Genomic DNA, 23581 nt, shown 5'->3' with positions numbered 1-23581 from the left:
TCTAAATGTTCATTTACTTTGGGCTCGGCTGAAATCCACAGAAATTATAGCATGTGTAGTAGGGCTGTGCAATTAATTGAATTTTGATTTCAATTTCAGCTCCCAAAAATTACAAAAACAATGTAATCAAGAAAAAACAATTATTTTTCAACATTCCGTTTTGCAAGTGTATCCTTGTTTTGTCTTGTGCCCTGAAAGCCACATTTTGGCCCCTCCTTCCCTCAGCCTAAGCTCAACATTTGCAGCCAATGCTACCAGTGAGCCAAGTTATATCAACATGAGGAAAGATGACGGAAGAAGAGCAACAGTGTTTGGTGAGCAAATGAGGCAGAACAAATTCTGTTGTGTGGGAACACTTTGGATAAAAGGCATCCGACGTGGAGCAAAACAGAACAATATGCAAGATTTGCTACACGGTGGTGTCTGCACCACATGACAACGCTTCAAATCTTTTCAATCATAAGTTTAAACACAAAATGTCCTATGAACAAATGATAGAAAAACAAAAGGAGAACAGAACAACCTCATCGACATCCACGGCAACGCAGTCATCAGTTTAAGACACATTTTACAAAGCAAGGAATTAAAAGAAGCTCAATGGGAAAAGTATTAAGAAGTATTTTATGTTCAATAAATGCAACTTGTTTACAAAGTCATGAGAAATCGTGGTAAATAACTGTGATTTCAATATTGAACAAAATAATCAGGATTATGATTTTTGCCATAATCAAGCCTAAATGTGTAGCACGTTATACTTGGCCTCCAAATGCACAGTTTTCAATTAACAGTAACACACAAAGTGCTTCTGATAAAACATACCAACACTCAAATCTGAAAATGTTTTGAATCTCTGATTACAGAGAGACGTTTTGAGATCTGGCCAGCTGTTCAAATCAAACAGTTTGCTCACAGACTGAAGAGATGTACAACAAGTAAGTATGTGCTTTCTTTCTGAATGCCTAACATACACTCCAAGACTTTGAACAGACTGTGAAAAAAATAGTCTGACACCCTCTCACACTGAAAGACAAAATGAGCTGTTAGTCACACACCAACAGATCTTACAAGGATTGGGGACATTGCAGGGTCACTATTTGCAAGGGGACAACTAGATTATTTTTTCAATTATTTCCCATTTTGCTCCTGGTTATGCCAAACTCCCTTTAGGAAATATCACTTATTAGCAATTCTTTACGTGTTCAAAAAAACAAAACTCTACAAACACAAGATAAAAGACTTCAGATGTTGACAGTATTCTTGTAAATTCAGCATCAGTATAAACAGCTGAGATAAACTGTATTTATGCAGTACAAACTTTACATTTTGGATTTTGCTGCCTGAACTCACTATCAGCCTCGCTGGCTAGCTGGGAGGAGACCGTGGATAAGAGGCCAACAGCGTCAAAACGTATGAATTCAGACTAAAACTAAGTGCCGACTGGGGGATCAGACACTTGCTGAATTAAACAGACTCTTTTTCACTCCACAACTCTACCAGTTTCTCCTCCTTTAAACAGTATAAGAGAACTGAGACCTCTTCACATCATTTTATTCATAATACTCATGATTAATTATCAATAATCTCACTGTGTAAATATTTTGTTACAGCACCAACAGCCAACCATACAATATTGTTGCAAAGTAAATATTGATATATTTTGTCAATGATATTGTGATATTTGATTTTCTCCATATCGCCCAGTCCTAATATGCATGTGTTTACAAACTAGGCTAATATCAAGTGTTGCAGGGTAGGAATTGACATATCTAATTATATGCATGCTAGTTTTGCTCTCCCAATTTTTGAAATAAGCTGTACAGGTGTTTTGTGACAAATACTCCTCCCACATCCCATGAGTCAACTGAGCAGTTCCTGTGGGCTCAGACAGCAAGTGACATGTGAGGGAAGGGAGGGTGACACTGCTGGCAGAGCGCACAGTATGATCACTGAAAAGGAACTACTTTGAAATTAACATTACAGAAAGTTACTGTTGTTACTTTACTTTGTTATCTTCCCTAAATAATAAACTACTTGGTTTACACACAATGTCAAGCTTCATTAGCTTTTCAGTAATTGAAAGTTGCACACCAACCAAAGAGCACATGTTGAAATATTGATAAAAGTTTCATTAACTCATGAGTCATTTATTTTGATATACTACACAACTTTCTATGAAGGCTCAATAGACACTACAAGGCTATCATATTTCCTTTTAAAAATTGACCAGTGCTCACTGCACTAGTTCTCTGTGTTAATGCAAATGCCAAACATGCCAAAGACGAGTGAGTACATTTCTGCTTTGTGTAGTTGCAAAGTAAAATCATTTTGATTATTATTTAGACTTGTTTATTAGCTGACATCGATTAATTAATGGTCTTTCAAACACTACAAAATGGAGAAATTAAGCCCACCACAGTCTTTCAAAGCCCAGGGTGACATCTTTGTGACATATTTTTTTGGCAAAACAACAGTCAAAATGAAAAGATAGTTGATGATAGTAAAAGACAATCAAAGCAAAACAACATACTTTGAAAAGGGCTGCACAATTAATTGAATTTTGGTTCCCAATAATTAAATCAACATGATCAACTGCAATGTTGACATTTTAAACTCAGCTGCATATCAAACAGAGCACTTTCTACAGCCAAGCTCGAATTCTGAAGTGCTGTCATGCCATTAAGCATGCGCCCTAGTCGCATGTGACAATCTTCCCTGAATGCTGTGACTGCCAGACGGGCAAAACAGATTTTATCTGTTCATTCACCATTATCATCATCATCATCATCATCATCAGTTGTTTATAGTATTTTGGATTTAGGAAAGGAGTTATTCTGTAATACTGAGGCTGTGAAGCATATAACAGACAACATGACTGACACTGACTGAAAATACAAATACAATTTCATTCCATATGTTCAAAGTTATATTCAGTAAACACTATTTTTATTTGGCTGCATTCTGTACTGGCATTTTTAATTAGTTTAGATTTTGGGTACAATTTGTATTTTGTTAAGAGATGCACTGAATTTAGGTGAAAAAAGGTCTTATTTTAAGGCAAGATTTGTTAATTCCAGCACAACTGTAGCACGTGAAAGTAAAAACAATGCTCTGTTAATTTAATTTTGGTTGATAATGTTTTGATACAATTTCTTTTTATATATTTTGCCTCTATTAGATGCACTATGAATAAGGACCAGTCATGATTTGATGCAAGGATTTGTACATTAATAGACATGTAGCACAACATAGAAGTGAAAGCAGTACTCTGTTTCCTTAAATGGTAAAGTGTGATAAAAATGATTTGTCCCTAAAATCAATCAAATATCAATGTCAATAATAATAATTGTGATCTCAGTATTAACCAAAAGAGCTTGGGTCATTGTTCTGGCGATAATCGTGCAGCCCTAGTTGAGAATTAGGACCAGCAAACTTTTGAGGAGAACTACTTTAATTTGTTGGTTTTGTCCAAGGCAAAAACATCAAGTCTTGTTTCATCTGAGGTACCTTGTCTCATCCAAAAGGCAGATAAAGTCCTCCCCATAACTACACCGCCAAGGAGGCTTATTTTTAGTATTAAGGTCCTGCACATCTTAATAAACAACTGGTAAGTATAAGTCCAATTGAAATATTCAAATTGTTTGTCCTACTTGGAAAGGCATATGCATCCTATGACATCTATCAATTGTTAAATGTATCCGAATATTTCATACTACAATTGTATGATAATTATAATAATAATAGCTAGTTACTGAGCACTTTTCTTGCACAAAGAGCTTTCCACAGTTAGAAACATAAAGACAATCGCAGAACATAAGCAGCATTAAATCAGGTGCATGAAATAGAAAACAATAATTATTGTAAAAGGTACTAAAGAGAAAAGCCAATACAATGTCAAAATGCAAATGTGAATAGTGTCAGCATGCGTACAGCATGGATGGAAATTAGTATGGAGCCCACTGTCTGCAAAAAATTAAGACTGTACCATAATTCTTTCCACCTTGTCGTTCCCATAGAAACAACACGGTCAGGAGACTTGGTGATGAACAACAAAGTGAGATGGCAGCAGTCCGCACATCCTCATTCAAATTCTAATACATTTATTTTCAACAATTTCCTGACAGAATTATGCTCAGCAAGAGCACTCAATAAAATAAAAGCTAATCTGGATGCACATAAATAAATAGGTGTTCACAAACACGCAGGGATCTGCACAACAAACAACTCTCTCTGAGCTTTCTTTTGACCCATACTGTTCGGGTAAAAAGAGCCAGGGCACTGCTCTTGTTCAGGGTTTTCTGAAGGCATATAGCATCCTGAAAAGCTGGCAAAATCATTTTACCCTTCACAATTGTTGTGTTGTTTTTTTCAGTCATTTTATCTCATCTCAATTTATCTTTCCTTCTGTACTCCCTGGTTGTTAGGTAAGCTACAAATAAGCTTAAAAGTTAAATGCCATATTTTGCATGCTGGTAATGTGCTAATTTGATGCTACATTACTCCCTTAAACACCCATTAGTGCTGTTTTTGTTGTTGTTGTTTTTTTCCAATCTATTTCAGTGTTTCACATTTGCTGTAGCTAAGACTTTGTAGCCTGTGCAGTAATTGCACTATCAAGATCAACACAGATTCGGAATACTGGCATCAACTTGTCTCCACTGATAGACACAAGTTGCAAAAGTAATCTTGTCCTTTTATACAACACTGCCACATTTCAGCAGTAACACAGAATGCATTTAGCCTTCAATTAAGCCTTTTCAAGGTCAATTTGCTCACACTCCTGGCATACATCACCTAGCAATGAGGAGCCAAGGCTTCGATCTGGATCCTGAATCTTTAAAAAGCTTTCAATCATTTGTACGCTCTCACTGACATTGACAGCAGTCTTACACCTGGATGTATCCTTAGATGTAAGGGGTACCTATACACCACTACTGAGCAAACCGTCCCAACAGATCCTTTAATTCAGGAGTATATTGGTGTGTTGGATGAAAGAGTGAGCTAACCAATTATGATATTTATTCATAGTTTCAAAAAAATGTAATATGATGACTAAAAGCTTTTAACAGAAAAGTAGTGCAGTATATAGAGAACAGCTGCAATATGGTCGTGCAGTTCAATTATAGTTATACTATTAATATTTACCAACTCTGTCCCTGACTCAAAGAGCATAATACATAATACTGTTGTCTGTAATGCAATATACAACTATTTTCACAGAGTGACTCCAGTCTGTGCAAAATGAAGATTTAAAGATTTTATTCTTTAAGTTTAAGGCTTGTCAAGGTCTCAAACAGTTGTCATTTCAAATTGAAACAATCCTCTGAACATTACATTGTGGAGCTGAAAACATTTTGGAATTTATTCAGTGGGTTTTTTTTGTTCTGAAGTCAAGTGGCAAATCCTCTGCTTTTATTCCAGCACAGTTGTTAATCATTGCTGTCAGATTGATTCAGCAACCTCAATCGGAATACTATGGTGCAAACCAATGAGCCCAGTGAACAGCTATAATTTACCAAAACATAATCTATCAGAGCTTTTCTGATGTGATGGATTGTGGATTTTGGTTTGTCCTGTTGGTCTTTGTTTATTCACATAAGAACTGCACAATTTGCTATCAAAAGGTAATAATCTTGATTCAGGCATGTAGGCAATCTCTTTTTGGAGGGACAACTTTTATGCCAAATTGCGTTGAAGAGTTATATATTTAGAATGAGTGCTAACAAACTGTCCCTGTTTTGGCACGCACAAATGCACCTCCAGGCCTTCAGACTCTTCCTAAACTTCCACTTTGCCAATAATTAACATTCTAATCACATTAGCCACAAAGCTATCCATGAGGGTTGCTGCAAAAAGTGTCCAGTCTTTGGTTGCAGTTATGTTGGAGGTGAACAAAACTTTCCCACAGAAAGCTTTTTTGCATGCATTAAATGTATGTTTTCTCTACCAGAAATATTCAAAGATTTTCAGGTTTTCCTGGCCATTATACGGCTTTGATAATGTGAGTACGAACTGAAGAATTCAAGCAGCTGATTCTAAATAAGAGAACTTTCAACTAACAAGCCAAAAATTGCCTCAAGCTGCTTTCACGCTGTCCCATAGTAACCACCCTGAAAAACACCCGTCTGCAAGAATGTTAGCCCCAAAAGCAAAGTGATTTTAAAAGCTGGTGCTGCTGTCAGGGGCTGCGATGATGGGCAGGTGCTTCGGTAAACACTAGCAGAAGTGCAAGCTAGCTTGTAGCTGCATGCTGTCACAAGACAACAAAAATCACAGAAAATACGAAAAAATTAGACAATTAAACAGGCATTTGAATATGGTTACGCATACATTGGTAGCACTGTAATTACAGGTATTCAGACGCCAATATTATCAGCTCCTCCATCTTGTCTTATCTCTGCCTCCATGATACCTGCTGTTTGACAAGCCAACCCCTCGCAGCAACCACAAGACCAACATTTTAACAAACATATTATTCTGTCTGGGTATGCTGACTGTAATTTCCCATAATGCATGTCTGACAAAATGTGTTGCCTAATGTAGGCTGGTTTAAACTGCCTGTTGCGAAGTCCAACTTGTCATTCCATCTTTGGTGCAAATTACTTGAAACTGTCCTGACCTGATAGCAATATTTATCCAACTTAGTGGATGGGGATAAAGATGAAGGTATTTTACTGAGTAGTTGGAAGCTTTCACAGACAAGAAAAGCAATAATGCAAATAGCAATAATTTATTTCAGTTAGAAGAAAATCTGGAGAGATGTGTGATCTCAGTTCCAAAAGAGTTAACAGTATATCAATCAAGAATTGTGCAGCTCTCATCCACATCCTCAGACCCACAATAAACTGTACATATTCTATTCATTATTTTTACTAAGACCATGATCTTTTTCTAAGTTTTAATAACTTTATTATTTTTAGTTAAAGTGTATACAAATAACTTTTGCATCAAATGTTTTGAAATGTGTTCAGTATGAACATTTTGCATTCATCGTTACATTTTTCAGTCTCTCTTTCTGCTCAGTAATGTTGATAAAATATGTAAATTGGGTGGCATAAGATTTTCAGCAAAAACATGTTATCCATTTAAATTAGATGTATATTTACATAATGTGTAGGAGAAAGGGCTGTAGTGAGTGAGTCATTTGGCAGGTATGGTTTAGAGTAGGCTACAGTGGCAAAGAATTTCACACAGAGCCGCTTGCCTCAGCCTCTATGATGTTGTTTTTCTGCATATTTTTTCTGGACCAGTTCTACCAAAGGGATGTGTGTGGGGACCAAAGCAAACTTTGGCAACATCGTCACTCTCACTTTGCCCACTTTTACTCAGGCACAAGGAGCTTTTTGCTGCTGTACCCTTTTTTCCCTTTCTTTCACCCCGCTTGGGCAAGCAAGGAGGCAAATTTGTTTTTTGCTTCTAACACTCTGGTCATGTTGGCATGTTGACTCTTGAATAAAGTCCCTCATGCTCTGATGTGTCTCACTGAGTAGTTATATCCAACATCAACTGAAGTTATTTTTCAACCAACACCTTGTTTAAACTGGCCCCATATCAAAAGCAACCCATCAGCACCACTTCAGTGGCAGCTGTTCTGATCTGAGGTGCTGAGACTACCACTCCTCAGAGGAAATCAGGGCTAACAGGTGGGTGCTGGGTGGCGATGATGAAACGATATCATATTAACCAACAACAGTGGTATTAGCAGTGTTTGTAAGCTGAGTAGTAAAACTAAACAGTGAGCTGTCCATTGACAACATAACTGCAAAAAAGCACTTTACACATACGTATGTTGCAAAGAGTAGAGTAAAAGTGTAGGAGAGGAACTTTTCCTCCTGATCTTGTTTTACTCTATCAGATAATCATGATTTTAAGCCTTTAGTCACTGCTGCTCATTTTCTACCAAATTATCATTATTCATGCTGCAATGGCAGCAGGATGTTCCTGCACTTTAGGTCAAGTGATATGCACAACAGCTAAGTAAAATGTACAAAAAGCCCATCATTTCTTACTCAATTTCAATCTTAAGATGTATTCTTGAACTCCAGAAATAGCTTTTAAAAGCAAAGCTGTGAATTACATTCATATGTTATTCATTTGAGGATAGTTGCACATCAATGCAATAAGGAATAGGCAATGCTCAGTGTCTTTAAATCGCTTGTTTGGACCAATCAACACTCAATAACCCAAAGATTTTTGATGAAGAATATTTTTTAAAAAGCAGCAAAACCTCACATTTGAGAAGAGTGAATGAAGAATCAATTATTATAATTGCTGCTGATAATTTTCAGTTGAGTCATTCATCTTTTTTGGCATTGCAAAATAGTTGCATCTGAACATAATTCTCAGAAGGAAATGCTGTTGAGAAAAGGTTGTTTAAAAGTTTGATATGGTTAAATTTTAGCTCCAGGAACATCATCTTCATCCTTGTGGGACTTTGATCTCCTCATCCATGCTAGTTTTTCTATTTTGACTTAGCCAGGCTGTGGAGTTGATAAAGATTCACAGCTCTGTCCGATGGGACACTGAAGGGCAGGATAGGGCAGAGGTGCTTCCCGGCTTGCCCTCTGTCTCTCATTCCTCCCCCTACTTAGATCAATAACAAGCTCCTTAGCCACAGGTGCTCTCCAGGGAGACAGACCTAGAGCCTTCCCCCCTCAGCTCATTGTCTGTTGCTAACTCTGGCAGAGCTACGCATTCAAGCCTGACCGATGCACACAGCCTCCAGCCCTCTAAGGAGATGGAACATACAGTATGCAGGGTATACACAGAGCCTTTTGTCCAAATGTGGACATGCATGCATGCACACTTCACATATAAATCCCTCTCTTGCTTACACACATACATACAAAAAAAGCCATAAAACGATTTCACTGAACAAGGCCACAACATTTTGTGTAAAAATATTGGAGCCTGGTTTATGATTGCAGTGATTTGAAGACTCTTAATAGCAGCACGATGAATGTTGCACAACACCATGTGTCATGCAGCTAGATAAATGTTGCACATTTGTGTGTGTTAAACCATTTATTTCAGTGAACTGTGCTGGATTTAGGCATTATTATTAAGCATATTACTTTTTTCCCTTTCAAGACATAGATGATGTTAACTTAAGTCATGCTTTTACAAGGTACAACCTCTATACTCATTTTACATACTGGAAATGTGTTTTGCAGAAATATGTCCCTAGTGAGCTTTCTGTCAGATACAGCATTCAAGTTGCAAAAAAGGTCAGTGTAACACTACAGAATACATAAACATAAATACATAAAAGTCTAAGGAGCTTTTCATGTAATAGACAGCACTCAATCGCCCAGTGCTACAACTGTAAATTAATCACTCAGTGATCACATTCACAATTCTTCCTTCATTAAAATAATCTACTTCTTACATTAGGTCTGGGCAATATGGGGAAATTAAATGTCACGATATTTTTGACCAAATACCTTAATATCAGTATTGTAGGATTGGCTATTGATGGCCCCAAAAAATATTTGCACCGTGAGATTTCTGATAAATAATCATCAATAATGTGGATATAATGACTAAATGGGTAAAGTCAAATTACAAAACAGCTGGAATAATCTGGTAAATTCAGAAAATTACATCACTTTACTGTAATGCAGCCTTTAAGACCAACAATAGAAACTTAAAATACTACAATAACCAAATTCTAACACAATGTCTAGTCTCATATCATGAAATTAACACCACTGATATATTGCCTAGCCCTATAATATGACCAGAAATAGACTTGGTGGTGAGACGCAGTGAAACTGGAAAAGTCAGTTTGTTGTTATTTTAAGATTACATTTCATCTATTTTTTCACTTGCCCGATAGGACAACTGCATGAGGTATTATTCTTGCCCATATACAGAGATTGCTTGCCCCAAGCAAGCACCAAGCCCTGCAGAGTGCTACTCGAACTGTGCCAGTGTCACACATCAACGTAACTTAACTTAAAGGAATTATGTCTCCTATTAAAATGCTGTCATTCTTTAAGTACTGGTTCTTAAAAAATGGAATATAGAACAGTTTTGTAATGGCAGGTTATTGGTATACTTCTAACAGTGGTATACAGTGCAGCACTCTCATTTTTTATTCAGAGCACCACACTTTAGGAGTGGCAGAGCATACTCTGCACGCTCTGATGAGAGAAAAGCAAAGCACCAAGTGCAGTGAAAGCAAAAAATGTAACTGTTAGTGATGTCATAACGCTCATTTTCTTCAAACAACAGCACTCTCATGGTGTGTAGAATAGACTGGATTTATGAGCGCACCCATAATCAGCCAGATGCTCTAGTCACCCTGTACAGCATGATATCAGACATTTTGGTTTTAGCGAGACTACCAGTTGGAAACCATCAAAAGAAGCAAACAGTTTCAAATTCTATAAAATCTTTAAACAAACAAACAAACAGCCACAATAAAAAAAAGGTGCTGTGTCTGTTAGAATTTATATTTTTTTGTTTGTTTGTTTTTTTACACAAATACCATGATATACTGTAGACAGACACAGCCCAAGCCTACAGTTAAAAAAAATTCAAGATGCATTTTTTTGCTTTCTTGCCATTTTTAAGCATACATTGTTGTGTACATGTTTCTGTCTTGTTCAGTGGTACAAGACAATAAACATGACGCTTATCCAACATCAAGTCTACTAACCTGACTTGACCCCTCTCCGCAGCCTGGCCCTGGACATCATGAGTGCCCGCTGTGCCTCTTTGTTACTGTCTAACTGAGGACTTTCATATCTTGCATACTTGAAATTCACATTCCTCATTACACTCCGAACACTATTTTAGTGCCTCCTAGTTTAGATAGTCGATGCACAGAAAACAGACTACTGCTTCTGAGACTTTGACTTACAAAACTTGCTACAACACACTAACTTGTATTCACTTGTGCACATCTGCCCATCAGTCCTAATTTCACACTATAATAATTCATTAAGTTGATTGCTGGGGTTGTGGGCCCCCCTTATCAATTGTATGTTATTTGTCCATCTGTTAACCCTACATTGACATCTATATAACTGCGCTGTCAAGTTTTCAGATAAAACTAGAACATTGTGTTATGCCTTGAGTTTGTTCAGTCAGGTAGGGAACGCACAGTTGCACTGGCCTTCAGATAAGCAGAACACTATGAGTTGTTATGTCAAGGCTAACTCTAACAGCATATTGTAATGTGTAGATGTTTTATTCTAATTATACAAAAGAGGACAACTGGAAGACCCGAAAACTAATATTAATAAAGGGACTGACATGCATGCAGGCAGTGTTTGATCGTAATCGAGGGAGATCCCTGCCAAACTACATATTCACACAACAGTATTCAGGAAACAACTGAAAAAATTATGGATTGGATACATTTAAATATTTGTTACATTCTGTATCTCTTAAAATTCATGCTTTCATTCTCTCAGTAATATATTGGTATAGACCACGCAGTAAAGCTTTCTGCACGAATTCAGCATGGAGTTAGGTAATATAGTATGAAGCTGGCAGATTTGACAACCTCTTGCTCTTCAATACAAGGAAGAAATTCATGAGCTTCCACAGATGGGATGGAAATGACCTCTGTGCACAAGTCAGGAAGGGTTACATTGCACATGAACAGCTTCAAATCACAACTCATGTCCTGTAGAAATGCCAAGAGGAAAGATGGAGAAAGAAGTGTGAGGAAGGAGAGAGAGGGGTAAATGAAGAGGGCAGGTAGAGGCTGCTGACTTTCATTACCTCCAATAAAAAAAACTAGTGGCTATATTTTTTTGTGAATTTCAATCTCTGTAATTATGAGGCCAAACATTCTCAAAAATGTTAAAATAAAATAGGGAATGTATGTATTCAGAACATATAAATTGTTTATGCACATTATAAAATATGAAAGACATGTACCTTGAAGCTCTTTTGAAACAACAGTGCAGTACAACATATGACAGTCTTACATCCTGCCGACTGCCCTCCTGACTGAGCCGGGATGACACTGTATACATAAGATGTCATGCTGATTCAATACCAAGCAAAAGCATTCTCCACATTAAGTGCTCTGTTATCCACATGATTTATGTATATTCTTAAGTTGTTCTCCCATTGCAATAGCATGTTCTTATATGGGAATGCACAGAACAATGGCAGAAGTACACACATATAACATGTTGCAGATGTTTTATAGTGTGTTTTAGTCAGGTGAATGAGTATGACAGGATTCTTACACAGCTCAGGGTCCACTGCTTAAAGGAATACTACACCCACTTCAATTATTCATCAGACTTCAAGTCAGAAATGTTCACTTTTTTTGGATTCGCCATTCATCATGGAGGCATGTGAGGAAATAAAGCTTCCTTTACAAATTTAAAGTGACATGCTGTGAGTAACTGATATGCAAATGGTCATTTTGTAGGTGAAACGTTCCTTTAAGTTGAAACCTATTAGTCAAAGTCCAAGTACAGTTAGAAAGCTTCCAGATAATTTTCAGAAGATGGTTTATTTATCGCAGGTTGTAGTTTAATAAAAGCTCCTGAAAAGGTGTGATTCTCTACATTCTAGTATCACTCAAAAGGACGTATGCTGACAAGTAAGGCTGCTGGAGATATAGCAGTGGGTCCACTGCCTATCATCCCACAGATCCCTGTCTGTGCTCAGCGCTCTGGATGGGACGATCCAGGGGGGTAATGAAGATGACCATGTGTCTCACTCTCTCACTCTCAACATTCTTGACATGAATTCTCAGATGTTTAAACGAAGCTTGGGGGACGACCTTTTCCTGTTCTAACGTGACAACTCATGCACAAAGTAAGGTCCATAAAGTTTTTCAAGTCTGATGTGGAAGAACTTGACAAGCCCGCACAGGCCCCTGACCTCAATGAAGCAGCAACCTCCAGGGCTGAAAAATGAAGCCAATGTGAAAGTGCCAAAAACTGCATTTCCTCAAATGGCCACTTGAGGCTGGCTCCAAACCTAGGCCAATCCCTAAAGAACCCCATGTTAAAATGCCCAACACAACTGCGAAATAAACATGTTTACAGCCTGGTACAAAAAAAACATTTCGGTTTCTAGATCCAATTTCAGCATTATATAACTCATCTGTTTATATTTTATCAAGCCTTGAAGTTATACATATTTAAGGGCGAGGCCACTTGAGTGACAGGCTGTCTGTGTGGCGCTGCTACAGCCCATGAGTCAGATCCATCACTCGCTCCTCCACAGCTCCAACCTGTCGGCCAAATATGGTCACTCCTGACTCAAAAAAAAGCAAGATGGCAACAGTGGAAATGCCAAAGTCAAGGCTTCAAAGCGGGACTCGAAAAACATATGGGTGATTTTAAAGTGGCTACATATATTATTTTATACAGTCTATGACCTCAACCCCATCGAACACCTTTGGAATGAACTACAACTAGGCTTCAGTGACATTACAAGATTATAGACAATGGTGCTCATGTTTCCACAATAACAGAAAGATAGTCAATTATGCAATGCCACTTGTGAAATTTGTGCAATATATAGACACTGTCTTACCTGCTATTGCATTCTCGATGCTTCAATGTATGTGATGTATGTATGTAAAAAAAATTAACAACATGCAATTATGCTGTATGTAATTATCAATGTAGCCCTACCTTCAGCAATTTGGCAATCCTTTGGTTTAAAACCAACTAGAAAACAAGAGCCAGACAATGTCAACAAAGTGATTTTTAAGTTGTGGTATTTAAAAACAATGAAATAGGGAATAGGGGAAAAAAATTATATAGGAAAACAAATTCAAAAAACACAAATCTCTACTCCCATCTAAAAATTCAACATCCAACAGTATACACAAGCCTGCCACTGAGTCCATCCACAAAAAGCAACAGGACCAAAGCCCCTTCCACGCTGAATCAATCAACTCTCAATCTTTGGAGCTTTCATAAAGACAATAAAATGTAAATGTGGGGCGACCTCTAGCTCACTGGGTAGAGCATGCGTCCCATGTGCCTCAGGCTTCTGCAGCGGCCCAGGTTCAAGTCCAACTTGTGGCCCTTTGCTGGGTGTCGTACCCCCTTCTCTGTCCTACCTTTCCTGTCTCTTTCAAGCTGTCCTATAAATAAAGGGAAAACACCCCAAAAAATAATCTTTAAAAAAAATAAATAAATGAAATATATATATGACAGTCAACCGTGGCGGAGCTGTATGGGGCAGTTAAATGTGTTATTGAATAAAACAACCTCACTAGTTGATTGATCTGATTTACTGATCTCAGGCTCAACATACCCTTGTGTAAAATAGTACTCACTATCTATACATTTTTGGTATTTCAACATATGCTTCTCCATTCCATAAATATTATATCTATGCGTCTCTCTCCTAATCTTTTTTGGAATTAGAATTTCATGTACTGTTTTTGTAAGCAATATAATTAGTAGGAAAAATTATAATCACTCAACCGCAACTAGAACAACAACTGTGAGACATCACTGAACATCAGTGCCTGACTTCACTTGTTAAATGTGAGCCAATTCCTGCAGCCAGGTTAAAAAGTCTTACAAATAGCCTTTTGAAAAAGTGAAGGCTTTTAAAACATATCATTCCCATCAACAAGATGTCCAGAAATCAAAAATTGTGTGTTATTTGACAACACATCTTATATTAAGTGTACATGGTTCACAACGATTTCCCAGTTCTAGGTTAACTTGTAAACATCTAAAATAATTTTGTGATGTGCACAGCACTGGGATATGGGTGCTGAGTACTGCCCCAGTTGGTCTTACTGTAACTGAAGCAGCTCCAAAGGAAGAAAATACAGAACCCCTTCCAAGGTTTGAATTGCAGTTTTAGTAACCTTTATAATCTTTTTATTTTTTCAACTCTATCTCTTTGTGGTCATCTGAAGTTTCAGAAAAGATAGGGAAGAGACAGGCTAATGTCTTTCCTCATCCTTGGCCTCTCCCCTTTTGATTATCCATTCATGTCAAACATAGTGGTTTCTCCAATACAAATCACTCTGTGAGATGACATTTTAGACCTCCCCATCTCCGTACACAGAGATGTTTCACTTCCTCTGAGCTTGGCATCAAGGGCCACTCATACGAACTTGTGAATAACTGAAGAATAAAGATGGACAGCAACATTAAACTGGAGGCATCCTGCTATTAAACACCACAAGAATGAAATAGACGACCTTTCACACCTTTGTTGCAAACTGCTTTCTCTCACTCATCTATTTTTAGAGGGTGACTCTGAAACAAGGACAGGGGTTAAGGAGGAGAATTGAGTAAACAATATCTTTTATGGTCCAGTTGGCATTGCTGTCCTATCCTTTATTCAGTGATGTCTCAATGAAAACTAAATTCTAAATTTGGGGGTCCTTTGGTTGAGTAATTATCTAAAAAAGAGCAAGTCACAGCACAGTAATCCAACTATATATTTCAGTCCTGGTAACATAATGTAGCATGGCACCTTGCCCAATCTTTATGCACAGAAGGCTCTGCAGCAGACAACTGTAGATTAATTCATCAGAGGGAAAGTCCAAATCCCCATGGCAGCTAGCTTTTGTCATTTACATGTTGTGGCTCAGTTCCAAATATAAAACATTTTATCATATCATAATGGTGTTGTGAGGAAATAAAGAATTTGCATCTGATTAGCTAAAATGCTTGCATGTGACATGTTTTTTAAGAAGTACCAGTATTTGGTCAGAGCAGCACCATGATTTAATTCTGCAGTGAGTGAAGGACAGTGGTGAAACTCCAAACTGGATTTAACAAAATCCAGAATTCTAATCTTGTCAGCATATTATGCAGATAATGGCGGGGATCTGTCCATGCTGGCTGGATATCCCCACTTTGAATCATGATGGCTACTTACAGAGGAACTGCCGCATTAATCGGCATGGCACGTCATTCATCTCTTCTAGTTTACTGTTGGAACTGAGGGTGAGGCGCACTTCACATGCAAACACAAGAGCCAATCAAATCTCTGCTTTTAGTGCCTGGGCCAATACTGCACAAGGAGCAAAGACTTCCCTGACAGGGGGTACAGCTTGTTGTGCCAGACACCTGGAGTTGGCCACTCAGCTTCCAGAGAGCTGCACTTTCACAGGGTGGCATGACTTGGCATGATATTTGTTAGTTTTATTATGTATTATAAAACTCAATCCAGTGCTGTATCACAATTAAGGCTTTGGAAAGGCTTCGCTGCATTGCGCTCTGGCTCTGACACAGCTGCCAGAAACGATACACTGCCATTATAGCTGGTGTGCCAATGTCCATCATACGTTTTTGTTTTTTTTTGTTTTTTTCCCACCATTCCAGTATATTCAAGGTCTTTTTTTTTCCTCTTTTCTTTTTGCTGAGGCAAATCACATCTATGAAAAGAGAAACTGATTTGATCCAGAATGTACTGATATTGTTGCCAACAACTATTGCAAATTGTTTTAAAATGTATGTTTGATGATGTATACTTAATTTTGTTTTTACTTCAGGGGTGTAACAGTACCTGTAACGCTGACATTAGGTTCAATATAAGACATCCACGGTTGGCACACCCTGTGACCCAAATAATTACTGCCAAAATAGTCTATTCATGTCTACTACTCACACACGTGGTACAAAAATTCCTGAGCAAGAGATTTACCTGCAAAGTTTTGGCAGTGCACTAGTTGCTGTCGCTCAGCTGAAGCACGCTAGTTGGCTAGCCCTGTTAGCTGGTTAGTCAAGCTAAATGAATGATTTGTGTCTAAATGTATGTCGATACTGTTCAGCCAAAGTATGGTTTATCTGTGAAAATACTTCAACAGAATGAGACAAAAACAGATTGAGGGCGAGTCCTTCCTCTCACAGTGTTCAGGCAGCCTCTCACTACAGATTGTGATCATGCCAAAGCATGATGTGATGATATAGTGTTGTGAAACCACACTTGCATAATATGGCAAAATGCGGAAAATGCCAAATTAAAATGTGTGGTCACAGTGCTTGAGCCCCAATACACTGAACCTTCACGGGTGCCTTTTTGTTTGTCCTTTGTGCCTGACCTGTACAGACGTCAGCAGCTACAGCTTGCTGACGTCTTCAGGAGTTAACAGGTCATAGTCTCATGACTGAGCATTAGTGACATTTGTGTCAATTGATTTTGTTGTTGTTTTTTTTTATCTTACTGACAATATTCCAGTATTTGAGTCACTTAACTCTTTAAGTAAGAATTACGGCCAATGCTGAATGTTTAAATTTTTTAAAAATAAATTTAAAAAAAATATAATTTGCATTTATTTTGATTTACCTGCTGTACCAAAAGCAAAATAAATCATGACCCAATAACCAAGATACATAGTCAACTGTTAATTTTGTGTACCGTTATCACCCCTACACTGTATACACAGCAAAACTATTTTTTTGTCCATGTTTTCAGGACCACACTTACTATATAAGATCTAATATCTAGTATGTTATTGCAATATTGATATAATATCAATATATTGCCTTGTCCTGTTTGAAAGGAACTTTTAGGACCTTTTATAACAAGAAGAACAGGAATATATTACAGCTGAAACACCCCTGTTTGAAGTCTCAGCTGCTTTAAACCCACTGGTCCTCCCTCATAGTCCCCCACACCCCCATCCTCACTAATGACAACTTTCCATCTTCCATGGTCTAATTCTAACTCCATTATAATATCCTCTACAAAATATTAGGATTTACTGCTCTTCCCATGAATAGATTGACTGGATCAGTTGCGAAAGTTAAGAGTCTTCATTTCACTAGATTCACCCACTAATTTCATTCATGAAAGGGAGGAGACAGGATTTAGATGGATTTTTGAGCTTTGAGCCTGGTGAGACCTGTGTTATGCAAAAGAGGTTCAGAACAATATGAGAAAGGTGGTATACTGGTGGAATTGATTTTTAATGATTACGACTTAATGACTTGTGTGCAGAGCTCAATGCGGTGGCAGCTCGACTTCCCCAAATGATTCTCCCACCTTTTGCAATGCTGTTTTCTGTTCTCAGACAATGTCAAGCTACTTTTAAGGAGAGCTTCTCAAATTAAAGAGGCAGCTGTAGTGCTGTCTCTCTCTCCATCCCTGCAGAGTCTCTCGCTGAAAATGCACAGAGAAGATGTAGTGTGGTAGTTTAAACGATTCAGAGCGATCAAACCTACTGCTCAGCTCGGGATGCTGCTGTACAGGCAGACCTGTTATGCTCTCCTTCAGCACTTTCACAGCTCAGCATGAATCCACTCTGCTAAAAGGCTTATAATAAACTTCCAACAATTTCAAAGGTGCTCCTCAAAGGCTTCTCCAAGCTGGGTGAGGGGAATAGCCACCTACTAAAAAACTGTCCACTGTGCAAAACTAGAAAGGTATAATGTAGGCCTATTCATAGCTAGAAAACACTCTTTGAGGCAGTATAACAGGATTTAAGAGTTAAATACGTAGAATAGAGGAGCAGAGACCCAGAAACCTGTGACTGCAGCTTTGACAAGGTGAACATTTTTTTTTCTCTTTTGAGTTGCATGTATCTGCTCTTTTGTGTGGAGGCTTTTGCCATTTATAGGTTTATAAATGGAGGTTTACATTTCTTAAGAAAAAAATACCCTCAAGCAATTTAGTGTGTCATGATGTCTAATTAAATCCATGAGTTGAGTGAGTTTAGATTTTGAATTGAAGAAAAATATGAGATTCAGACTGCATCGGGGAAGCCTTGTCCATAAAACTGCAATAAAAACAAAAACAAACCACTACAAAAACAATTGTTTATGAAGGCAAGAGCATCAAAAATGCACAAAGTACAGTGTTTGAAGTCTGTAGTCAAACTGACCTCAGCCATTCTCAAGAAACCATAAAACAATATCAAATTGAATCCAAGTAAATACCAAAAGAGGATCTGGGTTCAAGTACAGTGTGTTCAGTAATATAATACAAAATCTCAAAAATTTAACACAAAAATAATTATATATATCAAGAGTGACAAAAAGCAAGTATTGGAGAAGAAAAGATGAAGATGTGAGAGGATTTTTCTATCTCAATATCATATAATACCAATCAGTGCGGGGGGTGAGGGGTCATCATTTTGCACTGGCCCGCATGAACTAGTAAAAAGGCGTTGAAGTAATTTATTAACCTTTTTTGTTTGTTTGTTTGTTTGTTTTGTTTTTTAACTTTCACTTGATTTTACTTAAATAGTAATTTTCACTTTCATTTCAGTATATGTTTTTCATGAGTATTTATACCATGACAGACAATATTAATTTAAAAAACTGTCTTTACATCTCAAATCTGTCAGATGTTATTGGAATTTTGTGGGCACAGAATTAGTGTGTGCCTGCTAGTAAGTTAAAATTAACTTAATTTCATTTTTGTTCTTTTTCATATTTAACAGTCAGCACAGGAAGCACAAAGCAGTTGGCTTCGACCAATGGCTGACCAATGGCCCCAAAAGCCATAGCTAGCTAATGAACACGCCTGATGTAATGTCTTGTGTACTTTGTAGAAAACGAAATCTCACACGTCAATTTTGTAAAGCAGCCACTTTGATGTGTACACAGCACATGCCACTCATGTGTTGATCTTATATAAAATATGTTATAAACACATTTTGTTGATCCATCAATCTTCTATAAACATGTAAACCCAGAGCACACCGGACGAGAGCCATGACACAGCCTGAACAGGTTTAACACATTTACACACTCAAATCGACACCTAAAGGCATTTTTTCTTAAACTTTCCAATATCAAAACCTATGTGTCTTTTGACTGTGGGAGGAAACCCAAGCAACCACAGGAAACCCACACATACATGGGAATAACATGCATAAACCTCTTAGAAAGGCTCCAGCCTTCACATGACGTACAAACTTTCAACTACAAGACGCAATCTTATACAATGATGGCTGGGTGATGCAGTGCTTGTTACATTCCAAGCATTTTAATTTCAGCTTGGATGTCAGCTCACCACCAGCACATGAATGCAGCACACTGAAACAGTGTCAAAAAAACACAGCGCTGACTCCGTTGTTTGCTGGAGGAATACTGAGGCTTGGCTTCTGATGACAGATGAAACTCTGACCATGACAGAGCCAGCTAAGTGCTGGGGTCCTGTATGACAGAAAAAAAATTGATTGTGAAGCTCAAGGTTTTTATGAAACAAATAAACTATGAACTACTTATCATTATTCATTGTATAATGCATAAACGTGGCTTAAGTGGCATGTGTTCAAAAACCCAAATGACCAACAAGAGCAGATTCTCGTTGTTATTTTTATCCACATATAAGTTTGAGATGCACCAGTTAATCTGCTGGTGACTAGAATCAGCTGCTTTTTGGCTTTATAGCTATGACTGGTGACCAGCAGGTCAGTTTCACATATAGGTGATCTGGTGCTGATCAAATCTACATGCATGTGCCAACCATTGTCAGAACTGATGCAGGCCAATTTTAAAAGTTATAATTCATTACCATGCATGCTGCACATGGTTTGAAATCTTTTTATTAATCTCGGGGTATACCACCAGAATCTGTATCAATCATAGTTGATAGGCAGCTTAAGAGCTTATCGTATCATGCCTAACTTTAACACCTTCCTTGTCATAGTATTATTATGTTGCCAGCCAGCACCAGCATTTTTGTTCATGTTTACTAATCTTTCAAGACCCCCAGAATATTTTGTGTTTTGGATATGAAAACAATGAATATATCAAAATAAAGAACTGCTTGTTGGGAGTTGGCAGCAATCATACACTCAGATATCAATTTATTCCTTAAATATAACCAAGCTAGAAACTCACTACAACTGAACTCACACTGCAAGCAACGTCTCCTCCCACCTGTCACCCTGTGTCTCACACACACACACACACACACACACACACACACACACACACACACACACACAGCACAGGAGGAGGGGGGAGTGGGGGTACATTGGTCTGACAGCCGCTTACAGCGGTGTTGTGCAGTTACTCTGAGCAGCAAGCACGGGAATAAATTCAGTATATTTCTACCTTGTTCACTGATGATCTGAGTATGTCGTCAAATGTGTCTCTTGTTGCTTTTTAAAATAACTCCGCTGAGCAGGTCTGAAAAGCCGCTAAATAGCATTAAAGTCTTGTTCTGAAATGTTGTTCTATTGCACAACATCTGTCACAGCACCCCCTACAGGATAACAGTGAAAACACTGACAGACAAAATCTCGTCAGAGAAATTGTTAATGGATCATTGACATATCATGTATAAAATTAATCTGCACATGCTCCAGTTCAGAATGAGACCAAACTCTTCACTGGATGTCTGTTTTAAACCACAACAAAGGCCAAAATGTGGTTTGCAACAAACAAGGCAAAGCTTGTTCCTTTTAGCCGAGGCAATGTCTGGAATACTTGCTGCCTGTACCTGCCAGTTCAGAGGAGTGAGGAGTCAGCAGTTAATGATAATATAAAACTGAAACTGCGACTACAAGAGATGTGCACACAAAATATAAAGCTGATTGTTCCAGTAGTTTGCAAGATTAGCCACGAACGGACAAAAAGACACACTTACACATGCAAACAAAACATGGCAGAGTTAATAAATTGTCTTTTTATTTTACTTGACTCAAAGGCTCCACTCTTGCAGGCTGTTGCACAATCTAAAGAGATGCAAGGCATTGTGGATCAGTTGAATATGTTGAGTAAGCTCATGTCTCATACTACAAAATTCTTGCCAATCTAGGAAAAATCTGAGCTTGCGTACAAATAGCTAACATGATATGTAGCGCATTACATATTTAATTTTACGTCATACTTAGTATGAATAGTATGTTAGTACATGCTTTTGGGCATAGTCTCGGTCTCATTTTCATGTTTACAGGGATGGTCCCATTTTGATGCAGTCCAGAAAGAAGTACTTAAAGGATTAAACTGATATCAAAATCATTGCAAATTAATTTTCTGTCAGAAGACTAATCCATTAATTGATGAATTGTCACTGCAAAAAACTACATACAAAATTCCCTAATGGAATTTGTTAAAGACAGAATAACATGGATTACAACTAGAGCTGCAAACAATTATTTTAACTAGCAGTTTTATAGTCATTATTGTGTAGATTAATCAATTAATCATCTGGTCGATTAAATGTTAGAAAAAAAAATGCAAGGTGATGTCTTTATACACTTGTTTTGTCCTACAAACTGTCATAACTCATAAATATTCTGTTTACCATAGAGAAATAAAAATTTATATTATAATATATATAAAAATAATAAATAAAAAAAAAAGAGGAAAGCTTCACATTTGAGCAGCTGGAACTAGCATTTGGTTTGGGTTTTTCTTTTTTGGCTTTTTGCTTGAAACATAATTTAGAAGACAAATTGATCTTAAAACTGTTGTTGAACAATTTTCTGCTGATTAATGAATTAATGAATTAATTCGCTAAATATTTTAGCTCAACTACCACAGAGAACCCTTTTTACTTCTAGTTGCAGGACTTTTCTTTTACTTATCCACATCATGCATTACCACACACAAAGTTGCATGTAAGCGTTGTGTTTGCGTCCTTTTTTCCTGTCATTCCTGTTTATGCATCTATCTGTCAACGTTCACATCAAAGCAACCCTGATGGGCTTCATAACCTATCCTCATAACAACAGGAGATGTTGGCTTATTAAAAAATGATATGACCTGTTTTATGAGGCAGAAAATGTCTGGAGAAACATCTGTGAAACAAGTTTTGTATTAAATATGTAGGAGCTACATTCAAAATTCCTTTTTGCATGGGATGGCAGAGCTATAAAGAGAATCCAGAGTGTGGGCCCCCAAGCTCATTCAAGTCTCGCCATTCTCCCTTTCTGACAGTCAAAGCTGAATGATCTTGCTCTCTATGCCTCCCTCTCGCTATTTCCTCAACTCTGTAGGGATAAAACAGTCAAAATGTTCCTATCACTGCCAGCAATTAGTGACTCAGGATTGTCTCTGATCGTTTTAGAAAATCAAGAGAAAAAACAAAGCATTAGAGGTATTTTTTGTACTCTGCTCTTCCTGAAAGCATTTGCGCAGGCTAAAGAGTTCATTAATGTCGTTTTTGTTCTGAAGTGGAGGCCTCTGGAGACATCCAGAGAAATGAAGGAAGGATGGGGGAGTGCTGCAGTACAGCAGGAAAACGAGCACAATACCAGTGGATAGATTAAAGAGGCTGGGTTTCAAAGGCTTCTTTATAACCTTTTAATGCACTGTTGCTTTATCCCTGAGAATTACATTGAACTGATATTCTTTATTTATCCTCACACATCTGATTTTCCAACCTAATGGGATTATGGAATCTATATTTGTGCTTTAATCATCATCATTTGCACAGTAGATCTGTAGAGGTCTTTTTATTCTGTTTATTTCGATGGCAATTTGACAAGACCCAATATCCATCAGGCAATAGCTCTTCTCTTCCACTCTAATTAAAGCTACATTACATAGCTGCATGGTAACAAAAAAATCTGTTATGATATGAAATGGAAAATACACGTGACAGGTGTAAATGGCTTTACAGCCTTGTTGTGATGGGGAGGTTGAGTTGTAGTGTTGTGCAGTGTGTTTATAGCCGACTGCTTTTTGACGAGGAAACCGGGCAATGCTTCCACATA

This window comes from Plectropomus leopardus, chromosome 4 (genome assembly GCF_008729295.1).
Source record: "Plectropomus leopardus isolate mb chromosome 4, YSFRI_Pleo_2.0, whole genome shotgun sequence".
NCBI classification, from domain to species: domain Eukaryota; kingdom Metazoa; phylum Chordata; class Actinopteri; order Perciformes; family Serranidae; genus Plectropomus; species Plectropomus leopardus.
This window is presented reverse-complemented; position numbering follows the sequence as displayed.